This window comes from Lissotriton vulgaris, chromosome 2_1 (genome assembly GCF_964263255.1).
Source record: "Lissotriton vulgaris chromosome 2_1, aLisVul1.2, whole genome shotgun sequence".
In the NCBI taxonomy this organism is placed as follows: domain Eukaryota; kingdom Metazoa; phylum Chordata; class Amphibia; order Caudata; family Salamandridae; genus Lissotriton; species Lissotriton vulgaris.
In genome coordinates, this window is record NC_141687.1 from 550,828,294 (window position 1) to 550,854,473 (window position 26,180).

At 40.4% G+C, this 26,180-nt stretch overlaps 1 protein-coding gene across 1 annotated transcript in view; it reads left to right on the forward strand.

The window, feature by feature from the left end:
• The window catches only part of UNC80 (unc-80 subunit of NALCN channel complex), a 2,521,865-nt gene that overhangs the window by 1,085,376 nt on the left and 1,410,309 nt on the right, over positions 1–26,180 (forward strand). The gene's annotated exons all lie outside the window — the stretch shown is intronic.

Below are 26,180 nucleotides of genomic sequence, written 5' to 3' on the forward strand. Positions count from 1 at the left end.
TGGACCACCTTTTACTTTTCATTTCCTATTAGCATAGGTCTAGTAAACACGTGCACATAGTGCCACCACCACCTACATGGTTTCGGTGCGCACCTCGTACCAATACAGTTTGTACTTATATATTTGATCATTCTGCTATGCATCAGTGCACTGAGGGCACACCCCTTTGTGCGATCACCTTCACTAACATACCCATGCCTTTTTCTAAATGTTCCCAGGCACCCTCTTTGTATTTATTAGGACCACATGTCCTTTTGATTCCGAAAACTTTTTAGTAGAGCAGCATATATTCTAATAAGTGATACTTAGTAAAAGCCAATTGGCATTGTTCCTGTGGAAGTATATGAGAGCGATGTTACCGTTATGGTATGTATAAAACTATATAATCACTCTAGTTGTCATGGTTTATGCACCCAATAATCACCAGTTTTACCTCCAAGTCTTTTTGTTTTCACATGTATAGGTAATATAAGTGTAGTTCCTTGTTCTGGGATCCATCCACATGCGATAATTGGAGCCTTGATAAGTTCCATCTAAGGTATCAGAAGGATATTGCTATCAGTTTCAAAGTCCATATGTCCCATATGAGTACAAATAAATTCTTGGAACTCTTATATTGTTAGCAAAATCATCCGCTCATCCACATGTCAATGCCTTACTTAAACTTCACTTTGATCTCATATAATTCACATCTATAGTTAAAAAAGGTCAGAAAAATAAGTCTATAAAACCCCAGATTGCGCCAAGAGCTAATCCCATTTCTATTATGTTGACTTCATGTTTCTATCTTTCCCTCATCATTGTATTATCGGTGTATCCTGTGTTGAATCTTTAGTCAACACGATGTCAATATTCAATCTACCTCAAGCGGTACGACAAACACCTTAAAACGCGTGTTCAGTCCGGCAGCCTCATATTTCTATCTTTCCCTCATCATTATACTCTCCGTGTCTTGTGTTGAATCTTAGTCAACACAATTTCAATATTCAATCTACAACAAGCGGTACGTCAAACATCTTTAACTGCGTGTTCAGTCCGACACCCGTTATATCACAGACAGTTCCAGAGAAAATACTACTGCCTTCAATATTGCACAAATTTATACTTTCACTACGTTCTTAAAATCCTAACTCCACGCAATTGTACTTTTAAACTTACCGCCATTGCGCGTGTAATGCTGCTGGAAAAGGTAGCCTCCTTCCCCGTTTCCCTTCCGATGCCCTCTCCGTCTCACCTCCCCTTTGTTTCTATAGAAGTCGAAGACGGACCAATTTTTTGATCTTATGTTAAGCTCTCCGATAGTATTGCGGCCATTTTGAAGTGTTTATATTCCCCACTAAGTGACTCTAATGTCGTACCGACCATATGGAAATATAAAACCCATGTCTGTTCACTGAGGAGATTTAAACCAATTGTAACATTTATCGAGTATAGATGATGAGGCGATCGCACTTGGTAGTCGCTCTCTTTATGAAACAACAAAAAAATATTTAAGTTGTATATTTCCATTTACATAGCAATGCTCAATATATTGCATTTCATACTTGTGTGTTCTTTATATATACTAAAATTCATCCTCTAAAAACGTATGTTAAAAAACAAAACTGATTCCACCAGTTCATTATGCACTTCTTAATGGGCACATTACATACCAACATGTCCATCGGTCACGATAATATCCCTGAAGATGAGTACTCTTTGTATTTCTCACAGATACTGCTTAATCATCTCTACAGGTTCCCAACAAATTCATACATCTTCACAAAAATTCATACATCTCTTTGTCAATATTAGCCCCCTTCTCCACTGCTCTCAAAGAGATAATCCACTTACTTTCCAGCTTGCGCAATTTACGCACACAATTACCTCCCCTATTTCCTGCCATTGCCACATCAATTCCATGGAATCTGATTCTGTGTAGTTCATTCTGTTGATGTGTTGTGTTGAAGTGCACTGCAAATGGGTATTGCATATTGTTGTTGCGTATGGTGCGAATATGCTCCTGTGCTCTTTCTTTCAAAGGTCTTATTGAGCTTCCAATATATATCAAATCACATATGCATTTGAGACAATACACTGCATGTGTTGTATTACAGTTAATGAATTGATGTATAGTATGTTGTTTCTGACTATAGTATTGAAAGTTGGTTGTTCTGTTCAGTGCAAAGCAACATACACAACAGCTGCCACATTTAAAAAAACCCTTGGGCACTGTGGGCATCCAGATGTGTGCTCTCTTTGGGGGAATGTAACTAGGGCAAAGTTCCTGTCTCAAAGTTTTGCCCCTACTGAAAGTAATTTTAGGCTTCATACCCACTTTGGCATGTAGGCTAGTGTCCTCCAATAACAGATGCCAGTGTTTATTTAATATTTTGTATAGATCTGTACTCACTGTACTATAAGGTGTTATAAACCTTATGCTCTTCTTTTTGGCAGATTTGTGTTGTTTATACTTAAGCAGTGAGTCTCTATTTATTTTGTCTATTCTGTTTCTCGCACTAGTTACCATTCCTTTATCATACCCCCTAGATAGGAATCTCTGTTCTACTAGTCTTAGATCTGCATCCACTCTATCTGTATCACTACAATTTCTTTTGATTCGTAACATTTCCCTAAAGGGGATTGCTTTAATTTGTGAGATAGGTTGGGTACTCTGTGCGTGCAGCACTGAGTTGCATGCAGTTTCCTTTCTATAAGGAACAGTATGTAGTTTGTCCTTCTTCACTATAATGGTAATATCCAGAAAGTTAATCTTCGACATGCTTTGTTCTTTCGTGAATTTTAGGTTAAAGAGGTTATCATTGAGATGTTCAAAGAACATATCTAACTCTTCCCTGCTGCCTGTCCAAAATAATAGTAAATCATCTATATATCTACCCAGTTATAAAATATTCTTCGTCAGGTTCACCTGGCATTTTTGCCATATATGTATCAGTTCAAAGTAACCCATATATAGGTTGGCCAATGAGGGCAAAAATTTCGCCCCCATGGCCACACCTTTTATTTGGCAATACCACTCCCCATTGTGTAAAAATATGTTGTTCTCAAGTACAACTTGTATCATTGTCATCAACATATTTGAATGTGCATAAGTCTCAATGGGTCTACTATCCAAAAAATGGCATACCGCTTGTAAACCTTTATCATAGGGTATGCTGGTATATAGCGAGCATACATCTAACGTTCATTTGGTCTCAAGTGGACTGGAAATACAGGTCCGAAGTTTTAAGGTGGTGTAATAAATCCTAGATCAGGTCCCGGAGAGTACTCCCGCCATCATTCGAACGCCGTCAGTAAGTGACTCCAGAGTACTCTGTCTTTCTCCTGTAGCACCCTAACCTAGAGAGCCTTGTGGTGCAGGTCTCTGCAACTAGGATTACATGTTTCAGATCACCCTGCCAGATAGAGAGATGAAACTCATGGAGTCATTCGCAAAACAGACACTCTCCTAGGCCAGCTTTGACATCAAATCAGTTAATACCACCTTCCTCTTGTGGAAATAGTCACATATGTTGTGGGACATTGTGGTGGAATTCTTGCCAACAGTCCCAGACGACGTTAGGTCCAATCTCCAACACCTAGTCCAGGATGTTTAGGACACATGGAAGAACTCCATCTTGTTGGGCCTGGACACTACCGACTGCTTTGGTAGGGCAGTAATGACTGCTGTGGCTCTTCAGTCCCACGCTTGGATTCGCTCCAAAGGTTTTTCAATTGACTTGCAACAGTCTGAAATGGACATGCCAATGGATGGCACACATCTCTTCAGAGACAAGGCGGACTCTGCCCTGGAGAGCTTTAAAGAACTCAAAATGACCTAGAGTTGTATAAAGTTGGCACCACCTGTATGACAGTTTCCCCAACAGTTTCACCCCAGAAGACGCTTTGGAAGAGGGTTCCAATAGAGGCAGTCCCCTTAATTGCTTCAACAGCAACAGACCTCCGAAATCTTTTGAGAAAGAGGCCATTGATCTGGCTGCAAAACTAATTAATACTCGGCTCAAGGCTGCACGATTGTCTGTTAGGAGGTAGCATCACATCTGACCAGTGGGTATTCCAAATTGTAATGAATGGTTACTCCCTGCCCTTTCCATCCAGCCCCCAGTAGCTGCATGTGTCAGATCTGTAAGATAATCAGATAGAATACCACTAACCTGAATCTTTAACCAAGCCAGGACGATGTGCGAAGCAAGTTCTCCAATTACCCTTTGTGATACCTCTCAAGAGCACATAGAAAAACTATCCTGAAAAGGCATCACTCAGAGGAAAAGGGGAATGGGATAAAATAAGAAAATGCTGCCAAAGCAAACAGGAAGGCCTCATCCGCAGCGTCCTGTCTAGTGTAGGAAAATGTGTCCTTGCACAAGCCCCTGATATATGCATGCCCTGTAGAAGGATAGGAAAAGAGCAAAAACATTCATAAAGAAAAAAACTGGATTCTCACAATTATTACTCTCTAATCATAAAACTCAGAAGAAGGAAGTGAAAAGTAATCCAAACTTGCAAATAAGCATTTGCTGTCATTCATGAAATCAGGGGTGTTGAAGAAGAAAGAATACACCAGTTGCTGGCTCAAAGAGAATAATACATTTAGTCAAGAGATAGTCTCTCTCAATGCGCAATGCCACTGGTTTTCAGTCAGTCCAAATAGAGGTAAGAAATCAAAAATAAAACTAATTTATCTACTGGTGCCTGTAGTACTGTGCCCTTGAAGAACTATCGTATAAAAGGTGACTAATAAAGTGAAAGACTTCACTTTTACCTTTCACTGCTCCGGAAGAATATTCCAGTAACAAGCCACATGTCAAGCAAACACTCCGCTCAACAGCGGGAGATAGGGAGATGCTTTTTTTTGGGGGTGGGGAGTTTTTATATAGCGTAAACTAGACCCGAAGATATCAGGTATCAGAGCACTTTCCATGAGCACCAGTTTTGTTACAGATGGACACATTGGCTACTTAATATGTCCAACTGATTTTTCAAGTGCAGTACTTGTATCATGTGCAGCCTTGCAATGCATAAAACGCACAACTTCAGCATTAATAGAAGTTAAACATTCATGATTGATATTTTTATTAACTGCAACACCAATTATGTTGTTTATTTGTTAATCTGTGTTTGTGGGGGTCATCTAAGTAGGCAGCACGTTTCAAGCTGTAAAGGATCGCATACAAGAACATATGAGATCAATGAGGAATAATGACCCAGGCTCTACGTTGGTGAGGCACATTACTGAGATGCATTTAACATCTGAAACTCCTACTGTTCGATTTCTGGGGATAAGCTAAACCAAAATCAACCCCAGGGGTGGAAATCGTATGGTGGATTTTAGAAGAAATGAGGCGCGATGGATAATTAAATTAAAAGCTATGAAAATGGGCATGAGTCAGGATAGTGAAGTGTATGATTTTTTATAACCGACTATAGAGAGTGAAATTGTATTTCCCACCTGTATATGTTCATGTTGCTATCTAAGTGGGTGGGTCCAGCGGCAGCCCCTCGATTAGGGCGTCCACTTTCCACCCAGCTCCCTCCTCCAGCCCACCCCGCCACTTTGGAAGGGAAGGAGCTGCTGCTGGGTGTGTCATATAATATTTTTTTACCAATCATTCAAGTATAATATGTCTATGACACAATGATCACCAATTCATTATTATAAATGTGACATGATTAGAATTATGAGAATGTGTTTTCTAGTAAAACTGTGCAAACATGTAATCAAATGTAACCACTATTTTCATAACATTGTTAGTGGTTTTATTTAGTCTTTCGTGTTATCCTTGTGACAAGTACCCATGTGTATATCTGTTGTCATCTCTTTCTGTACATGAATTATATCTTTCCATTACCATATTGTTCCCAATGACAAGTTTTATATATGGATGACAATACAATCATTGCTGGTGCACCTCAATTTGGTTATTCCAAATCAACTGTGTGTTAAAATATGGACACTATTTTGCACATCACAGTACTCTGCAGCTTGTAAATTAAACCCCATAGATTGCTTTCTGTTCCCGGATGGCATGTCCCTTTGTATCCCTTCATGCGGCCTTCATGTGGCTCTGGTGTGGTTACAATGCTATCCCACCTCTCTTTCTTATTCTTTCATCCTGTTTTTCCCCTTTTTCCCTTCTTTCATGGAGATGTAACCAATCCGAAATTTATGAGAAAGGATATGAGAAATATGAGCTATAACTTGGCAAATATGATTTAAAAATTAAAATTGGGGTCGCATTATCTGCCTTTAGTTACCCCAACCCAGTGTACAATTATCTATTTTTTTCAAATCATTTTCCCCTTGGCTTCTTAGGTTAATATTTGTAATATTCGTTGAGTTTGAATATTTTTTCTCTATATGGCTTGCAAGGTATTGGTGGCTCTTTTCATTTTGAATTGCTTTACATCCTAAAGTTTAAGGCTTAGCATGATTGAACTTTTTTCCTTGGTCTCCATTATAACATATAACAAGAACACAGGGTGATCGCATATGTCCCACTGGCATGGGGCTTTGCAGTCACATGTTACGGGCCGTAATCTTTGCTTTTGGTGATCTCAGTGTATTACTTGAAGAGGCTCTGGTGTTTGAAGTAGCACATCATCTGTGTATAGGATACATGATTTACATAGGTGAAATACGTGAGAAGGGTGCGGTTTTGATCCTGACCTGAACAAGAAATGGTTATTGCATATGTTTCATTGGCACAGAGTTTTGTAGTTTCATGGTTTGGGATACTTTTTTTGTCCTTTGCAATCGTGGTGAATTGCTGGAGGATGTTTTGTTGCATTGAAGTAGTACATCTTCTGTGTTTACAGTACGTGATTACATAGGCGAAACGTTTAAAAAAGGGGGACGGCTTTATCCGACTTTCTCGTAAGGAGGTCTCTGATCACACAGCATGCTGGTCTTCACACAGTGAGTTTCTGTTACCCATGCATTTTTTGCCATCAACTAGCTGCTGCTTGGTAGCCGGGCAACCACTCAGTGAGTTCTTAGGGCCAGAGTTTTACTGTGACACGACTTGTTGTACACCTGTACGCGTCTTGGTTGCTCATAATTTGCATGATCCATAGAATTGTGATGTCTAGGGCGGTTCAAGTGAGATGCTGAGATAATTACACTGTATCAGATTAATACATGCTGCCTAATACGTTAACGGTCAAATTCAGGTTTTATGACTTCACGTATATCCATTGCAAGTGGAAGCCTTATGTAATAGACTAGTTTTCTTTAATTTAAGCCACTTGAGGAATGTTCATGGTATTCTCATAATGATGCATTATGAGTTAATCTCTTGTGACGGGACGCAAATTGCATCGTTAGGCATCATGCTTTATATATATATTTTTTTATATATTTATTTTATGCCAACTGGGGATTTTGTGACATTCTTTATGTGAAATAAACGAGAATTCCAGCCCTAACGTTTCATCATGTCTGCTTACATTCTGGGCAATGACCATACATTTTCTACTATGACCACATGTGTAAAGTACCGTTAGTAGACTCATCGCGTTATGAGATATTTTGAGGATCCCTCTTCGCTTTTTTTTTTTTTGCCGTCCACAATTCCTTTGCCTAGAATTTATTTTTACAGTTTTGATTTTTTTAGGCCTACATTTAGACACCCTTTCTTTATATTTTCAGTGGTGATGTTTCAAAAGTTGAACAGTTGTTTTCGTTCAAATGTGCATGCCCTATATAGCTGATATTGCGAATGTGTAGTTTTTTATTTTTTGAGTAATCTCTTACAAAATAAATGGCATATTCTAATGTTTACAGATATTACATCGGGTCTTATCAGGTCCATAATCATCAGAGTATCTCATCCTCTATCAATTATCTCAGCTCAAATGCAGTCATTTTGCAGCCGTTTATTAATGGGATTGGATATTATGTGCATTAGATATGGGACAGACATGATATCAATTTCTATGTTGTAGATCAGAAGGTATTAAACCAACGAATACTTGAATTGGGGGCTTGTCATTCCCCCATGTTCGTCTTTAAAAGAATTTGGCTTACTCATGAGATGGGTTAATGTATTTCCTATGCTATGTTCACCAGTCTCCTTAGGGATTTGATTTGAGACTTGGTCAGCATTTTAGAAAGTTTATAGATTTGTACGTACTGATGTACGAATTCCATTGAATATAGAACGATTTGGATTTAGGTAATTGAAGAGATTCCTGGTTAATTTTTCTTAGAAGGCTGCATTGTGGCAGCTCCGTTAAAGCCTGCAAGCGCTACCACAGCTTTTATCGAGTTGCCTTCTCCTTTGGAATGCTAAAACGCAGAAAAATGAAGAAATGCTAACAAAGTAACATTGTTACCGAAACAGAGCTTCAATTGGATTTGTAATCACAGGATCTTAAAGTTATACCATTACCGCTATACCACGCCCTGCCCTGTTACACTGCTTTGCTGGAATACGGCACACGAGGATGAGGATGAGTGGCCTTTTGTTAGTGGGTGGCGCAGTTTTTGTTCCGGTGGTTGGAGCTTAAGGACTTTAAGCATAAACAAAGTGTAACAAAGTGTCAACTTTAACAAAACTGCATACCTGCTGGCTGGTCGAGTGACTCATTCTCGCGCTACCCGTTAGTATTGGAGTCTTCAGGCAAGGCAGTAAATTGCGGCAGCTCTGCTCGCTTTGCTTGAGAGTCGGCTGGGAGTCCTGGTTTTCCTGGTCGGCCGGCAGAAGCAGCAAGCTCGAAATGGCCCCGCCGAAGGCGTCGGCTCGTACTATACGGGCAGGGAAGCCCCCACCCTCTGCGGCAGTGGGGGAAATAGTTTGGAGCGAGGACTTGATGACGGAACAGGGAAATCCGGACACAAGACTTTGGGACGACGACTCCAAGGTTGGTAAGCCCATTCTTCATTTGAAAGCAGCGGAGTCAATTTCATCTAAAGTAACTGTAGATACTGGTTTGAACCAGGATATTGTGGCGCTGCTCATGGGGGCTATACCTGGCCAGCAAACTAGTATGGAAGTAGGCTCTGTAGAACCAGATGATGGTGAGACTGTGGAACAGGGGGCAGCCGGGCCAGTTGTTGGGGATAATGAGACCCTGAATCGGAATACTGAAAATGTTGTGCAAGAAGCAGGACCTCAGACTAGCATGACAGGAGAAGTAGAGGAAGGTGCTGATAGCTTGACTATAATAGAAAATATAGCTAGGTCAGTATTGTTAATGGTAGCCTAATGGTACTCAGAACTTATTCAACTTGAGCTCATCAGAAGAAGGGGAGGTACTTCAAAGTTCAAACCAAAAGAGAGACAGATAGGATCTAGAGTCAAATGTAAAGAATACACCCAGATTGGGGGCCAAGAAAAAGAACGCAATAATTAAAGGCAAACATTTGAGGGGAACTAACAAGACTACACTGGCTAAAGTGGTCCAACAGGATGGTGTAACAGGCAATAAGAAAGTTCTTAACGATACTTCTCTTCGCCGGTGGATGCAAACGAAGGGTGGTGTCAAATCACTGGTCTTCAGACTCTCTGGGAGCAGTCCGACAGACACACCTCAGAGTGAAGGGGTGATAAGGAAAAACACAGAAAGAACTCCTGTTGTTTCCAGCATATCTCCCCCTTCTGCGATGCCTACGATAACTTTCACTGCCCCATCACATGTAAAGCTAACTGATAATGTTTCAGCTTCAGGATCTCCTGGGGCTGATAACGAAGCTGCTTTAAATACGAGAATTAGTCTAGAACCATCATTAGCTCTGATCTTTCAAGCTCTAAAGGATCAGAGACAAGAAGCAAAGGAACATTACTCACAGCTTAGGACGGATAATGCAGATATTCAACAGGCTCTCCAATCTACAACCACTAAAGTGGATTCCTTGGTAAACGATATAACAGATCTTCAGCAACGTATTGCGGAAGCTGAGGCGGCTGTGTTACAAACAGCAGATTTAACACAGGCCCATGATACTTCAATTAAAGAACTCCAACTCAAGGTGGAAGATCTGGAAAATTGCCAGAGAAGGCAGAACTTGAGACTATTTGGCGTACCAGAGGGGAAAGAGGGCTCCGACCCTCGAGTTTATTTGGTGCTGTTATTTTAGAAAGCTTTCCCAGATCTAGCAGATTGGGATTAAGACAGTCAGATACAGCGGACACATAGATTACCCTTTGGGCCACAGAGGCAGAGATCTAAATTTCCAAGGCCTATGTTCATTTATTTTGGCAATTTTTTGTTACGTCAAGCTGTATACTTAAAGGCCCGTCCTAGTTCGCCTATAACAATCGACACTGTAACTTTTTTTGTACGCTCAGATTTATGTAAGGCTATGATGGATAGGCGCTGGTCCATGCGACAGATAGTAGCGCCTATGAAAATCCCTGAATGCACAGGTCTTTTTACAAGAGCCGGCACGGCTAAAAGTACTTAGAGGGGGTCAAACGTATTTTTTTCAGCGACTGAAGAGGCTAAGAAGGCAATTAATACATGGCAACAGGAGAAGGGTGCGAAGCACTGAATCGATGAATATCTGTAGAACTGTTGCAGAATTGTTATGATGAGGTTAATCAATTGTATGTTTCTATAAATAGGGTGGTGGGAGGTTTTGGGCGAGGGGGCTGTTTGGGGGTTGCGCTGTCTCCCTTTGGCTGCTAGTTAGGCAGCCTTTTGCTAGGGGGGTAATTCCTTTCCCAAGGTACTGGGGTGGGTTCATGAGTGCAGGGTGGGGTAGGATGGGGGAAAAATGAAAAAAGTACTCAACAAGACAGCTAAAACAAATAACAAGTAGATATAACTACAATAAAGCAGGAGAGAAATTAACTTGACAGAATGAGGGATTCCATTAAACAGGAAAACAAATATGTTTATGATTAGTAAAATTAAATGTATTATTTGGAATGTTTCTGGCTTAAATAGTAAACTCAAGAGACAGTTGGTCCGTGAGGAATTGAAAACATATAACCCGCATCTTGTAGTACTAACTAAAACACATCTTGCTTATAAGGATCAGAAGTTACTAGGTCAGCTGGGTTATGAAACAATTATATGCACTTCAAAATCTTGTTCCATCAGGGGGGTTGCTATTTTAAATCAAAAGGGATTTTGCTGAGTCCCTCAAAAAACTTTAACGGACCGAGGTGGAAGATGGGCACTGGCCCAGGTAGAAATACAAGCTAAAAAGTATGTTATAGGTGCTGTATATGGCCCTAATCTAGATGAACCACTGTTTTTTGATTTGCTAAATATGGAACTTTTAAATTGGGAAGGTGAAAAAATGATCATGGAGGACTTTAATTGTATTATGGATTGTGATATAGACACTAACTAGTAGACGGACATCTGGTCGCATAATGAAATGGTCAAGATAAGCCATAATAGAAATGGGTAGATTATATTTAGTGACTGATTTGTGGAGATATTTACATCCTAACACTGCAGGTTTTACCTGTTATTCATCTCTGCATCACTCATTTTCAAGAATTGATATGTCGTGGGTCTCTAACGGCATTGCTATTATAGCTGAGATGACGGTATCTCCGCGCATAACTTCTGACCACAATCCGCTTATGTTAAATTTTCAGGCTGCACCTGCAGAAAGGATTTTCAAAACTTTCACCTTCCCGAAATACTTACTGACGAGTTTTATGTGGAAACCATTAACAAGCAGCTTAAACTTTTCTTTCAGGAAAATAAGGATACTTCTACACCTATTGTAATATGGAATACATGGAAAGCGGTGGTTCGCGGTTTGACATTACAATACATACTGCAACAAAATTTAAAAAGCAAGATCAAAAACAACAAGATATTTTGCTAATGATACAGGCTGAAGAGGCCCATATGAATGCAGTTCGGTCTGCTTCACCCAACCAAGAGGAGCTGTTACAAAAATTAATAGATCAAAGGGTATCTGCTAAAAAGGTACTCAGGGAAAGTATGGTCAATAGATTTAACAAATATCGGGATACACGATATGAGTTTGGGGAGCATATGGGAAAGGTCCTCGCTCATAAGGTAGCGATGATCAGGCTAAAACTTACATTTAGGCAATTAAATCAGCAAATGGGATTTTATACACGGAACCAAAAGGTATTTTAGAACAATTTTTTGTTTATTGTAAGAAATTATATACTTCTGAGACTATTGCTAATGACCAAGATATACAACAGTATTTTCTGAACATACACTCGCCAAAATTTAAAGAAGAAGATATAGTTATTATAGGTAATGATATTAGCTGTGAGGAAATAATATTGGCAATATCTGCGCTCCCCTTGGGAAAAGCTACTGGGGAGGACACATTCCCTTTGGAATTTTATAACGTTTTTAAGGAACACCTAATTAAACAATTGAGGGATTTAACACAACATATTGGTAAAAATGGAGTAGTACCAGACTCTTGGAACCTGACATGAATAGTTTTCGTTTTAAAGAACGACAAGTCTCCTTCTGAGTGTGGCTCCTATAGGCGTATCTCACTTATTAATTCAGATGCCAAAATCTTTGCCAAAATTTTAGCTACTCGTTTAGCACAAGTAATGACCGAGCTTGTATCAATCCACCAACATGGTTTTATTCAAGGCAGAGAGACTACGTCTCATATAAATACTGCGGTTTCTGCTTTCGATCTTGCCAAAAAAAGAGGGATCCATCTGGGTATGCTGCTTTTAGATGCACAAAAGGCCTTTGGTCGGGTGGATTGAAAGTTCCTATGGGTAGTATTGGAGAGGGCGGGTTTAGGGGGAAGATTTAAACAATGGGTTCAAGCTTTATATGGTAGCCCTCGAGCTAAACTAATGTATTTAGGTACACAATCAGAAATATTTCCTATATTTCGGGGTACTCGAGAAGGCTGCCCACTTTCTCCTCTTTTATTTGCACTTTATATTGAACCTTTTATTTTTTCGTTACAAGCTAATCTTCAAATCATTCCATTAAGGGAAGGTATAAACACATTAAAGGTAACAGCCTATGCAAATGACTTAGCTATATTTTCATCCGAACCAGCAAGGGCAATGTTAGAAATAGAAAAAGAAGCAGGTAGATTTGGAAAGGTAGCCGGATATAAGTTGAATGCACACAAAACACAGGTGGTGGTAAATTTTTACACTGGGGATAGCCTAAGCGGGGTATGCACTGTAGCTGTTTATCTGGGTGTTAGAATAACATTGCAGGTTAGCAAAAAAATGTCATTAAACTATGAGCTATTGATTAAAGAAACAGCCATCCAGTTAAAGAAATGGCATAAACTTCCGATCGGTATCATTGGCCGCGCCAACATAATTAAAATTAAGATATTGCTAAGATTTTTATATCTCTTTAGATCTATTCCTTTACGTGTTCCTAACAGTTTTTTTAAAGGTTGGATGGTCTCTTTAGCAGCTTTCTATGGGGTTACAGGACGGCAAGTAGAGCTATGGCTTTATTGAAGTGTCCTTTTGAACAAGGGGGCATAGACTTTCCAGATTATAAAATGTGCTTTTGGTCTTCTTTTACAGCTCGTTTCCAGAGCTTATTAATTTCTTATCGTTCCACCTTTTTCCATCAACTGTTATTGGCAGAAAATAGTAAGATGTATATTTACAAAACCACAATCCTAATTACTTTAAGCGGGTAAAATTCAAGACTGTGCGGGATACTATTTCTATATGGAAAACTATCTTTAATAGCTGTGACCAATCCTACTATCACGATAAATTCCCGTTGTGGGGGAATCCAATGCTCTTGGAGATTTTTCATGATAATGTATTACGACAGTGGGCGGAGCTTGAGATTCAGTCATTAGGGGATTTATTTGATCATGGTGGCCTTGCTTCATTTGAGAAACTACAAACTTTGTTTAACTTACCAGGCCATATGTTTTTTAAATATTTACAAATTAAGTGCTTCCTGGTGACGCATTTAAAATTGACTTATATTGCGGAGTCAGATATATGGGACCTATTATATCAAGACAGTGCTAAATTCAAGATTAGTCGCATGTACAAGATTCTTACTAGTAATAGAAAGGAGAATTGTAATAAATGAGCTTATAAATGGAGCACGATCCTTGGTGAGGAGGTCTCGGAAAAAGACATAGAGTATTCTTTAGAATAGGTAAAGAGGTCTGTACATGCCACTAATTTATAAATGCAGCAGTTTTGCACTATTTGTAGCCTGTATTATACACCAGAGAAAATAGCCAAATGGGTCTGTAGGTTCATCTAGCATACGCATAGTATGTCCTTAATGTGATCTCCATGCTGCAAGTCTGATACATATGTTTTCGGAGTGTCCTAAATTGAAAGATCTTTGGAAACAGATAGGTCAAGTCTGCTCTCAGAAATTAGGGATTGATTTTTATCCAAACGCAAGGGATATCATGTTAGGACCTCGTATGTTTAGTCATCAACAGAATCGGCTATTATTGATCTGGTGTGTGGTGGCTAGATTGGTCATCGCTAGAGTTTGGAATAGTATATACCCTCCTAATATTAGTGATTGGTGAATGCTGTTGAAGGGGATATATTCAATGGAACATATATTGGCAAATTCTAGGGGTTTACAAGCTCAGAACACACTTAATTCTGTTTGGGGACTTATTTCAGAATGTTTTTGATTAGGAATTTAATATAATTACTTACGTGTATTATGTCTCTTGTTCTACTTTAGCTTTTATATTATTTTTGTAGTCCTATGTCTTTTTTCTCTTTCTGTATAATAATTTTTTCTTTATATATATGTACTCCTGCTTATTAATATTGGATTGAATCATCGAATTATTGAAAGATTGTTTTTGTTATTTGCTGACTTGTTGAATAATAAAGATATTAAATAATAAAAAAAGAAGGCTGTATTGTGGCACCATCCACTGGATGGATTTGCTTTTTGGATCGTTCGTCACCATGAGTTTGAATTCATCTGTCTATGTCCACTACCTTTTTTTTCTTTTAAGTCTCTGGAGTCACTTCTCTATTGTTATCTTCACAAGTTTACTCTTCATTCACAGTTAATTTCTTGGTCTAGGTGGCAGTTGGGTATTGTGTCTTCTTTTTTCCCCTCTATGAGCGTTATACTCACAGGATATCAGTAGTTTTTATGATGATGATCGCAACTTCTAATCTTATTCACTAAATGTAACATTGTTTTAATAAAGTATACTGTTTTTAAATCTATGTTTTATTTTCTTATTTGTTATCAGCCTTGGAAAAGTCCCAATCTAGGGACAAAACACGTGTCGGCTGAAATCGTTAATGAAGCCACACTCTCAACACATCTGTAATCTTTGTTGTACAGTTGTAACCATAGTGGTAATATGTTTGTACTTTGTGGGTAAAAATCATCATTAAGTAAAATAATCTTTTCTGAGTACCTAATTAAATTGGCATTATATATACATTTTATTCATTAAGCCTAGACAAATACATTGAAACATCATATACATCTTAAGAGTGCTCCGATATTTTCTTTTTCTATTGGTGCCTCGGTGGAGAGATATTTTTTCTTTGATCCAGACATGCACATCATGGCAACGGTTGAGTTTTATTGTTTAGAGTACCATTGTTCCATTACTACTCTAAAGGTAGAGATCTGCGACTGTTGTACCATTGTTACCCATTTGTACTAAGACATCCCCCAGAAATGGCCCCTACACAGCAATGCCTCCTGAAGGACTATTTGCCTATACTCCAAGGGGAAGTTCAAGCTCTCTTGGCCATGGCAGCCATAGGGAGAGTACCATTATTAGAAATCTGAACTGGTTGCTATTGCAGTGACTAGACGTGGCACTGGATCTACTGGATGGCTATTTTCACATACTTGTCCTGCAACTTGGTCCTTTGAGAGCCCTTTTTATGTCGAGCGTAAGCATAGGACCTCTTGTATACTCTAGTATACATCTCTGTGGACCAAATGCCATTCCTTGCTTCTTATTTGTTGGTTTCAATGTCCTTTAAAAATCCTTGCTTGCTAGTGCCCAGTCCTGCGTCTGTATCCCTCCATTTTCCTAAAAGCAGCAGGGACTAAGTATAATATCATTATACTTTGTTCTGTTGATCAGCTCGTGGGAGGATTATTTCATTATGCTTTCAACCTCGTGTTACACTGTGGGTTCTCAGACCCATAGCTGCTTACATTTTATTGCAGCATTCATCCCTCCCAGTTCCTTCCATGTAGGTGATATTCTTTTGTACTCTTCGGAAGGCATCTTCCAGGCTGGTTTGGAATGCAAACAATTAATTATTGAAGTATTAAGTTTGAGTCCTTTAAATTCTTCCTTGCATGACCATAGCTGGAAAAGAGCAACTGCTGTAGTCCAATGGGAGCTGCTTAACGCGGATACTCTGCTGCTCGGTGACTTAATGCATAATGTTTGAATCAGCATGATCCCAAAAGCCTGTATTTATAAAACGCCAAAATGCATTTCACAGTTTATTTAGAGAAATGTATCCTGTGTAAAATGAGAAACAGGCACAAAAACATTGTGATGGCAGCTCTGGGCCCCACAAGTCTATAACTGGCATTGATTGCCTCTGTAGCGGGTCCCTTGAAACCACCCTGGCTCTCTTCTCTTACTATCTTGTCCTTCCTGTCTTCCCTTCCCACATTGATACTAGCTCCGAAGCTTGCAGCAGCCAACCATGCCTTCTAGCTACTGTAGCTCTAAATCATGTAAAACGGCAAGCCACTACTTAAAAACAGCGCAATGTTTCAGTTCCATTAAACCACCAATTAGAATAATCTGCATGCTGCTTGTGCTCTTTCCACCCCTCCAGGACCTGTGCATTAGTACCACCTGGCATTCTGCTTGGCTGCTGGCTGAAGAGTTCAAAGTCTCTCCTAGTTCTTTTAGTACTGAGAACAAAATGTTACCTTCAGGAAGAATGTCCCCTATAAATGTGCATTTTAATGTACTACATTAAGTAAATGCAGCACAAGAACGCTGGGCGGTCACAAGGTTGCGATCACACTGGATACTAACTTCAGAGGGCCTGGGTTTCCGAGTTTATTTTGCTTGTAAAAGCACTGGCTGCCATGTTCCTGGCTTATAGCAATTTCCAGACAACAATAAAAATCTCAAAATAACTTCGGTAATTAATGTTCTTGCTGGCGAAATCGGAGTTGTGTCTAGTGGAAGATTTGACTCACCGTAAAACAGCGCAGAGGGTTAACATGCTGGCTGCAAATAAATTGTACCATGCAGATCACAACTCGCATAAAATGTAAATAGGTCAGTGGGTTACTGCTTTTCTCTTACTTGCAATTTGTAAGTTAAAATCCTAACATAGAACAGTGAATTTATAACTGTCATCAAAGAACTGCATGCACACTGCAAAGTATAGATTAGAGCAGATATTATTGTTGTAAAAAGAGTTAATCTGGCTAGAAATCGATTCTTTTTATTTAAGAAAACCCCTAACTATGGTGTTCCATTTTCAATTCTGAGTTTGTGCTTCTGGGGCCCACGCACTCTTTAGCAATGCTGCCTACCAATATACATGACGTTGACTCCTACACCCTGTAGTCCTCTGTACCATTTCTTATATGCTAATTTATACATGTATGATTGATTGTCTCTGTGTAATTTGTGTGTGATGCAAAGTGCTCTGACCCCCTACACTGGTATGAGGTGTGCTTTATAACTCATTAAATGCATCTGAAAGTTTGTTGTTATGGAGCCTTAAGGTACACTATTAAAGGGTGGTGGTGGTGGTGAGGGAATCCACATCACTCAGCCTTAACTCAACGTCACCTCAGCACCACCTCAGCATCAGCACAGCACCACCTCCAAATCAGTGCAACACCACCTAAGCACCAGTGCAGAACCACCTCAGCATCAGCACAGCACCACCTCATCAGTGCACCACCCCATTGCAGCACCAACTCAGCACCACCTTAACCTCAGTACTGCACTATCTCAGCATCAGTGCGCCACCACTAACGCTGTCCCCCTAAGCAGCAACTCAGCATCAATGCTTCACCACTTCAGCATCAGCACACCACCACCTCAGCACAGCACTAACTCAACATCACTCAGCACCACCTCAGCATCAGCACAGCCCCACCTCCTAATCACCTGAGCACCAGTTCATTACCACCTCAGAACCAGTGCAGCAGCACCACCTCAGCATCACTCAGCACCACCTCAGCATCAGCACAGCCCCACCTCCTAATCAGCGAGCCGCCACCAGTGCAGCATCAACTCAGTATCAGTGCAGCACCACCTCAGCTTCAGTGCAGCATCAGCACAGCACTATCTCTGCATTAGCACAGCACTACCTGAACACCACCACCCCAGCATCAGCACAGCACCACCTCCAAATCAGTGCAATAACACCTAAGCACCAGTGCAGAACCACCTCTGCATCAGCGCAGCACCATCTCAGTATCATCATAGCACTACCTCCTCAGTCCACCACCGACTCAGCACCAACTCAGCACCACATCAACATCACAACAGCACCATCTCAGCATTAGCACAGCACAATCTTCACATCAGGGCACCATCACCAGTGCAGCCCCACCTCAGCAGCAACTCAGGACCCATGCATCACCACTTCAGCATTAGCGCAGCCCCACCTCCATATCAGCGCAGCATCACCTCAAAACAGCACCAACTCAGTATCACTCAGCATCACCTCAGTACTAGTGCAGCACCACCACCCCAGCACAACTCAACTTCTCTCAGCACCACCACAGCATCACTCTGCATCACAACTGCATCACTCAGCACCACCACAACATTACTCAGCACCACCTCAGTATCACTCAGTATCACTCAGCACCACCTCAGCATCAACACAGCACCACCTCCTAATCAGTGCACCACCAACTCAGCATTAGCACCACCTCACCAACTCAGCACCCGTGCAGCACCACCTCAACATTAGCACAGCACCATATCCACATCAATACACCACCACTTCAACACAGCACCAAATCAGTATCACTACGCACCACCTGAGCACCAGTGCAGCGGCACCACCTCAGCATGACTCAGCACCTCCTCATAATGACTCATCACTAGTGCAGCACCACCTCAGCTTTAAAACAGCACCATCTCTGCATCAGTGCACCAGCCCCACCTCAGCACCAAGGCAACCCCAGCTCAGCCCCAACTCAGCACCAATGCAGCACCACTTCAACATCAGTGCAGCATCACCTTAGCACAGCATCAACTCAACTTCACTCTGCACCACCTTTGAACCAGCTCAGCACCACCTGAGCACCAATGCAGCACCACCACCTTAGCATGAACCAGCCCCTCAGCATCACTCAGCACCACCACATCACCTCAGCATCACCTCCTCCTCAGTTCACCACCAACTCAGCATCAGTGCAGCACCACCTCAACACCAATGCAGGACAACATAAACATCAGCACAGCACCATCTCCGCATCAGTGCACCACCACCAGTGCAGCCCCGCCTCAGCATCGACACAGCATCACCTCAACACAGCACCATCTCAGCATCACTTAGCACCACCTCGCACCAACGCAGCACCACCACCTCAGCATCACTCATCAAGACCTTAGCATCACTCTGCACCACCTTAGCATCACTCTGCACCACCTCAGCATCACTCAGCACCACCTCAGCATCACTCCGCTCCACCTCAGTTACACTGAGTATCACCTCCACACCAGCACACCTCTACCTCAGCATGACTCGGCACCCCCTAAGTATCATTCAGCATCACCTGAGCATCACATCTGCACCAGCAGCACACCACCACCTCAGCAACACTTCAGCATTACTCAGCACCACCTAAATCTGGCCTCAGAATCTGGCATCTGTTGATTCTCTCCTAGTGTCTGTCCGCTGCTCGTGTTGTATTTCAGGTGCTATTTCTCAATCTCCACCCTCCCATTGTTTAGGTCCCTCCATTCATAACAAAAAAAGCTGTAACAAACAAGCATTAGAACAGTCAGGAAGAGGTTGCCAGCATTGCAAGGACAAAAAACTCTAAATTACATCTTTTGTTAATTCCTTTTTTAATAGAGTCATTTAATTGTACATCATGTCTTCTTTAAACTCTACTACGTAACACAAAATACCATTCCACATACTTGCACTCTCTTAGTCACAGTCCCATTCCACATAATTCCAGTACACTCAAAAACACATAATTATTATCTACATATTACAACTGCACACTATACCACATAATTCCACTACACAAATGTACACCACAGTTTCACACCACACAATACCACCACAAGTCTAATCCAGCCCACATAAATCCACTACACACCACATCCATCCACTCCAATCCATAACACATAGGTAAGAGACATTTACATTTACAATGCCAATAGTTCCAACTCTTTCCTTTTTTTAAACACACAGTTCCATGCCACACAATTCAGCCATACACATTTCCAATCTGCACCACACAGTGTAACACCAAACCACATAAAACAACTCAACAACACAATTACACAGCACACCACATTCATCCAAACCACACTGCACAATTCCACATTGTGCCGCAAAATTCAGCCGCACAACACATCATTAAATTGTACTATTTCCACAGCAAACCATGCCACATAATACCACTACACAAATCCACTCCACATCACACATTTCCGCACCACACAATTACACAACAATCCAATTAAATCCAACCCACATAGTTCCACTACACACTACATACATACACTCCATAACACAAAAGTAAAATACATTGCCATTTACAATGCCAGTAGCTCGCACTCAAACAGATGCGAGACCAATTGCATTTCCAATGCTTGTTTATTGATGTTGGATGCTTAGCTTGTCAATTTCTGCTATATTAGTGTTTCCCCGTGTGCTGTGCTACTTATTTTATAAAGTAGGTATCTCTCTATATGGGAATTACTTGGACTAGTTGTGCTCTAATATTGCAAAAACTTTTTTTATATCTATTGCTTTTTGATTACAGCTCAGTTCCCACACATTGTTCAATTAACTTTTCAAATTAGGTAATCTCATGCATGGGCATTACTCAGGTTGTGCTCCGATATTGCAAAAATGTTATATATGTTTATTCTTTTGATTGCTTTTTTATGGATCTTATAAGACTGTGCCTACACCATCGTATTGGCCTTCCTCTCAAAATGTGGGATGCTCATTTATCATCTTGAAAGGGACTGTTTGCTAGAGGATTGCCATATTAGTTGTATTATTGCCCTCCTCTATCCTAACCCTTCTAGTACTTTGTGCCTTTGGACTGACATGTTGTTGCTCCTGCAAAGTCTTATTCTGGCTTTTATAATACTGCTACGGTTTTAAGTAGGGGACTCACATTTTTTATGCAACAACTTTGTATTTTTAAAGATCATTCTTATTGATGACATTTGCATGCAGGGTCTAATGAGAATTGCGTGATTAATTAAGTTGTATTCATATTCACTTTTAGTCATTGTTGTTTATGGTTTTAATTAACTAATAGACTATATATTGATTGATTGACACCCCCGTCCTGCAGCTTCACAGATGCTACCTGCATTTAGAGGTCAGCCTTGATCAATTTCTGCTCTCAGTGCTCCCCTTTGGCCTTACCAGTGCACATTGGGGTGTTCACAAAAGTGGTGGTGGTGGTCGCTGCCCATCAATGGAGGTTGGGAATACTAGTCTTTTCATACCTCAACAACTGGTTACTAAAGGGGGGCTTGCCTCAAACAATTGTAACACACCAGACGAAGACCAATCTGTTGTCGTTGTTGGGTCTTTCAATGTTCGGAAGTGACACCTGACTCCTTCACAATGGCTCTCCTTCATTGGAGCCATCCTGGAAACTGTGCTTTCTGAGGTCTTCCCTCACCTCAACAAGTCCATTACATTTTCACTATGATCACATTATTTAATCCTTTGACCTGGTTCTCAGTGAGACTGGCTCCATGCCGCCTTAGCCGTCTGACCGCCTGCATCCTGCTAGAGATGCTTTCGGATACCATCCAGGTATCGTAGGAGACTGCAAAAGACCTGGAGTGGTTGGTAGATCGCAATTGGACTGGTGTCTGAGAATTCCCCCTACTCCCATGCAGAGCTAACAATATTGACTGATGCATCGTTGCTGAGTTGGGGGGTTCATTTGGAAGAATTGGAAATCAGAGGACTCTGTTCTCCGGCTGAAGCCTGTGAATACATCAGCTTGTTGGATTTGCAAGTGATACACTTGGCACTGAAAGTATTCCTCCTGTTCATCAAGTTAGAGCAAGTGCAGGCAGCCACGGCCCGTGGAGGGAGTTTCGGTGGTGCGGGGGAGGGCCAGGGTGTGGGGTGCTAAAAACTGGAGTATGGATAATTGAAGGTAAGTAAACAATTTAATTAATAAAACGAATTTCGTAGCGCGCCCTGCAACGCAAAATGCGATGTAGGGTGCGCTACGAAATTCGTTCCAGAGACATGCTATTTGCATGATGACCTCCACCAATGACTGCTCTGAGAATGATACTTGGCTGTTGGTGATTACCCTGCCCAAGCTCATTCCTGGTGTTGCTCCATGATCATTTCCAGCTCTTCAGCACCCACCTGTATTTGGTTTAGTTGGGAACAACGTCCTCCTCACACACTGTCTGCTTCTCTTCTTTGGTCCCAGCTTCTATGGTCTTTTGCTCCTGGGTTTTCCAGAAAAATGCGAGGAAATTTTAAGGGTGTGTGACAGGGGCCTGTGCATCTTGCTCCTAACTCAGGCTGCTTTAAGGCATGGGCAAAGTGGGCTGCGGCCAAAGGCCCCAGTCTTTCAGGGAGCCCCCTACCAGAGTCTTCTCTACTTTTTGCCTGATCTATCTGTCTTATTTTTACAGCTCTGCTCTGATAACCTAGATTGCAACTTAAACATAAATGTACTATTATTTTAGGTATGTTTTTTACCTTCGGCGGTCTGCGTGATGTGCGAGTTCATTACAGCTATTTTGCAGAGAAATGTTTTACCCCCATGTAATATCAGTAATTCATTTTATGTAGAACTAAACAATTTTTCATTCAGCAGTCATGGAAGGGGACCACAGAGACTACTTGTAGTAACACTATTAAGCTGCAGTTGAACACCAATATATAAAAATCAAATGGTACTGTTTTGCCTGCCGATGTTAGCCAGAAACCGGTCCTAGGATGCTTGATTCCGGTCAAGTGAAGACATGGCTTGGCAGTTCGGTCTGGACTGTTCCCTTGAGACACAGGGTCAGAACTGATTTGCATATGGCCATTCTTTTGAACAGGAGCCCCGAAAATAAGTTTGGACCAGGGCTCACAAATGTCTTAAGATGCCCCTGTTTCGGGCTGCTGCAGTTCCTCGGCCATGCAGCATGAAGCTAATAGTGGTCCACGGCTGGACCGTTGTGGGACTGTAAAGGAAGAAATAATCCAGCAGTTTACTCTTCTGGAGCAACGTGCCCCTCTAACTGGGAAGTCACTTTCTTTTAATTTCATAATGAACACATCTCTGTCAGACACCTTTCTGTCTCGGCAGTTTCTCCTATGAATATGCTCCTCCGAATGATAGAATGTTAACATGGTTAGCCAAAGGCAAGCATCTTTTAAAGATGTTCACCGGTCCGATCTACATATTGCTGTCACTCAACACTGTGATGTAATCGACAATCAGAGAGGGTGCTGAAGCTGTAGGATCAACTAATGCCAAAACTCTTTAATAATAATTCAAGCAAAAAAAAATGTAAAACATCCACCCCCTGAAGTAGGACATCAATGTATGCACTGCTCCGTACTCCCTTCAGAACATGGGACTGTATGCAAGAGCCCATGATGAAGAAGAAACTTTTTTATTACAATCATTATTTAACACGAACATCTTTTAGAGATTGAGGCGAGCCCTACAATCACTTTTTGTGACTCACGTGCCATTCCATTCATTGCCTGCTCTAGAAGGAAACAATATTACTTTGTAATGTAATTATAATAGTAAAGATGATGAAAGGTTAAAATATTATACAAATGTTTGGAAAGAATGCACACAGACTGAATCACGTACATTCACACCCTTTTCAAAGCAGTTGGCACCTGTGTATTTTTCTAGACTAGAGCATAGTTACTTAGGAAGGGCCGAGGCTGCTCCAAATAACAATGACCTCCAAAGTTACTGCAGTTTTGCAACATGCAGAAAACCATAGAATCAACTCAAACAACATGTCTTGGAGTGAAGGCAGCAGAATTTTCAGGGTGCTGAGGTGGGATATCAACTAAGTGACATTGGTGTCAGAACTTGCATATTCACTCATCCCTCTAAACATTCCTCTCATTGAGTTAAATGCCAGCTCCGGGGATCTGCTGTAACCTACTTGCCACTCGTGCCTTAACTGTTTATTGTATGTGATCAACGAAAACTTGTACTAGTCTGCCTGACTAGATTTGCTCTGTGGAAAATGGAAGACTGCCCTTTCTGCCACCACTGACAAAGGGAAGCTGGCTTTGCTACTGCCATGCTGTTCCTGTTCTGTGAAGAAGTAAAGCTTACACTCCTGCTACCCGATTTGTACCTGTCCTGTAATGAGAAAAGCTTGTGCTGATGCTACCCTAGCTGTACCTGTCCCCTAAAGAATGAAAGCTTGCACTGTTTCTGACCAAGGTATAGCTGTTCTCTGAAAAGAGGTGTTTCCACTGCTGCAGCCCCTTGAAAAAACTCAAATCATAATTTGAATGAACTTGCATAACATGCCTAGGCCAGTCAGAAGCTGTAATCGGACCCAGGCAAAACTAATCGCGGTCCCTGACCCAGAGACCCTGGTTGCAATCACAGCTTCCCAGCATGACCAAACTGTATGACCTTGGGTAACAACTTTTCTTCCCTGTGCCTCCTTTTCAGTGATCATCACATTTGAGAGTAACTTGAAATAATTCAGTACAGTATCTGCAAAAGACCTGCCTCCTGGGTCACTAATAACATTGTCATCAGGACAGAAGGTGGAAAATGCAATATCTACCTAGGAAACCTGGTTTCATTCCAAGCATTCCCACTTGGCCAAACAGTGTGACCCTAGACGCTTACTTTTCTTCATTGTGCCTCCTTTTCCATGATCATTGCATTTGAGAGCACCTTAAAATAGTTCAGGATGCACACTGTAAAACTCTCTTGTATAAATTATTACCTTAAAAAAATATGGCACACAATGTATCAATTACAAACATAAAATGATAATATATACTGTAAATGTATAAAAATAATAAAAGAATAAATAAAAAATGAATTTTAAAAAACAACATTAATATTTAAAAAAAACTATTGTTAGTTACCAATGAGTAAAAATGCTATATATCAGATGGTAAAAATATACATATATACAATAAAATTATTACAATTTTAAAAATTAATAAAATCATTACTTAAAAAAAAACATTAAAAACAAACAATTCACTTAAAAAATACACTTGTAAGGGTTACTATTCCCACTCGAAAGTGAGCAACAGTAGAGCAAGTGTTGAATTTTATATCCAGCACTTTTTTATTATTTTATATTATGTTATATTTACTACTCCCACTCCAGCGTGAGCAACAGTAGGGAGAGTGTTTGACTTTGGAGGGGCCCAGTTTTCTAATCTCTCTCCACCCTGAGCAACAATAGGGAAACTGCAGGACTTTTGAAGGATCAGATTTACTATTCCCAATCCAACATAAGCCACAGTAGGGAAATTGTTGAAGACAAAATAATTTACATTTTACTATTAACCCTCCCAAAAAAAATATTTTTAGAAGCATAAACAAATTATTTTAAAAAAGAATTAACAAATATATTAAAAATATATTTTTAACATCACTAAATGTATAAAATAATACAAAATAAGTACATTAATGATTAAGAATATATTAAAATGAATGTTTTCAACAATTAGAAATTATATATATTTAAAACATTTCCCAGCATACTACCCCAAATATTCAACATTCACAAACACAAATTAAAATATTACTTAAAGGAAATACAGACTAATGTTATAATTATTGCAAGAACCCAACTAATTATTTGACCAAGAAATACAATAAAATAACAAAATCAATCTAACCCATTAACAATTACAATAAATTACCATTTTATTCAAAACTATCTAATAAATAATATACAAGTAAAATAATGTACATAATAAAACAAATAAACTAAAATTATAACATTGAAAACGTTTAGAATTAAGTGTTAAAGAAACTTTCCACTGTATTCCACACAAACCTAACGGTCTGTCCATGAATACATTCAGATGAAAGAAATCTTTGCCAAAACAAAATAAATC